Raw genomic sequence first — 2,500 nt, 5'->3', positions numbered from 1 at the left:
AACACTATGAGCCCTTGTTAGTAGGGGAGGGGAAAACATCTAACTGGTGCTCCCAAAACACTATGAGCCCTTGTTAGTGGGAGGGTACGAGGGAAAACATCTAACTGGTGCTCCCAAAACACTATGAGCCCTTGTTAGTAGGGGGAGGGGAAAACATCTAACTGGTGCTCCCAAAACACTATGAGCCCTTGTTAGTAGGAGGGTACGATACAGGGGAAAACATCTAACTGGTGCTCCCAAAACACTATGAGCCCTTGAAAACATCTACTGGTGTAGGAGTGGGAGGTACGATACAGGGGAAAACATCTAACTGGTGCTCCCAAAACACTATGAGCCCTTGTTAGTAGGAGGATACGATACAGGGGGAAACATCTAACTGGTGCTCCCAAAACACTATGAGCCCTTGTTAGTAGGAGGGTACGATACAGGGGAAAACATCTAACTGGTGCTCCCAAAACACTATGAGCCCTTGTTAGTAGGGGAGGTGCTCCCAAAACACTATGAGCCCTTGTTAGTAGGATACGATACAGGGGAAAACATCTAACTGGTGCTCCCAAAACACTATGAGCCCTTGTTAGTAGGAGGGTACGATACAGGGGAAAACATCTAACTGGTGCTCCCAAAACACTATGAGCCCTTGTTAGTAGGAGGGTACGATACAGGGGAAAACATCTAACTGGTGCTCCCAAAACACTATGAGCCCTTGTTAGTAGGAGGGTACGATACAGGGGAAAACATCTAACTGGTGCTCCCAAAACACTATGAGCCCTTGTTAGTAGGAGGGTACGATACAGGGGAAAACATCTAACTGGTGCTCCCAAAACACTATGAGCCCTTGTTAGTAGGAGGGTACGATAAGGGGAAAACATCTAACTGGTGCTCCCAAAACACTATGAGCCCTTGTTAGTAGGAGGGTACGATACAGGGGAAAACATCTAACTGGTGCTCCCAAAACACTATGAGCCCTTGTTAGTAGGAGGGTACGATACAGGGGAAAACATCTAACTGGTGCTCCCAAAACACTATGAGCCCTTGTTAGTAGGAGGATACGATACAGGGGAAAACATCTAACTGGTGCTCCCAAAACACTATGAGCCCTTGTTAGTAGGAGGGTACGATACAGGGGAAAACATCTAACTGGTGCTCCCAAAACACTATGAGCCCTTGTTAGTAGGAGGATACAGGGGAAAACATCTAACTGGTGCTCCCAAAACACTATGAGCCCTTGTTAGTAGGAGGATACGATACAGGGAAAACATCTAACTGGTGCTCCCAAAACACTATGAGCCCTTGTTAGTAGGAGGGTACGATACAGGGGAAAACATCTAACTGGTGCTCCCAAAACACTATGAGCCCTTGTTAGTGTTAGGGGAAAACATCTAACTGGTGCTCCCAAAACACTATGAGCCCTTGGTACGATACAGGGGAAAACATCTAACTGGTGCTCCCAAAACACTATGAGCCCTTGTTAGTAGGAGGAAAACATCTAACGATACAGGGGAAAACATCTAACTGGTGCTCCCAAAACACACTTGTTATGAGCAGGGGAAAACATCTAACTGGTGCTCCCAAACACTATGAGGAGGGTACGATACAGGGGAAAACATCTAACTGGTGCTCCCAAAACACTATGAGCCCTTGTTAGTAGGAGGGTACGATACAGGGGAAAACATCTAACTGGTGCTCCCAAAACACTATGAGCCCTTGTTAGTAGGAGGGTACGATACAGGGGAAAACATCTAACTGGTGCTCCCAAAACACTATGAGCCCTTGTTAGTAGGAGGGTACGATACAGGGGAAAACATCTAACTGGTGCTCCCAAAACACTATGAGCCCTTGTTAGTAGGAGGGTACGATACAGGGGAAAACATCTAACTGGTGCTCCCAAAACACTATGAGCCCTTGTTAGTAGGAGGGTACGATACAGGGGAAAACATCTAACTGGTGCTCCCAAAACACTATGAGCCCTTGTTAGTAGGAGGTACGATACAGGGGAAAACATCTAACTGGTGCTCCCAAAACACTATGAGCCCTTGTTAGTGGGATACAGGGGAAAACATCTAACTGGTGCTCCCAAAACACTATGAGCCCTTGTTAGTAGGAGGGTACGATACAGGGGAAAACATCTAACTGGTGCTCCCAAAACACTATGAGCCCTTGTTAGTAGGAGGGTACGATACAGGGGAAAACATCTAACTGGTGCTCCCAAAACACTATGAGCCCTTGTTAGTAGGGAGTACGATACAGGGGAAAACATCTAACTGGTGCTCCCAAAACACTATGAGCCCTTGTTAGTAGGAGGGTACGATACAGGGGAAAACATCTAACTGGTGCTCCCAAAACACTATGAGCCCTTGTTAGTAGGAGGGTACGATACAGGGGAAAACATCTAACTGGTGCTCCCAAAACACTATGAGCCCTTGTTAGTAGGAGGGTACGATACAGGGGAAAACATCTAACTGGTGCTCCCAAAACACTATGAGCCCTTGTTAGTAGGAGG

The sequence above is a fragment of the Oncorhynchus masou genome, chromosome 20 (assembly GCF_036934945.1).
Source record: "Oncorhynchus masou masou isolate Uvic2021 chromosome 20, UVic_Omas_1.1, whole genome shotgun sequence".
Lineage (NCBI taxonomy): Eukaryota > Metazoa > Chordata > Actinopteri > Salmoniformes > Salmonidae > Oncorhynchus > Oncorhynchus masou.
This window is presented reverse-complemented; position numbering follows the sequence as displayed.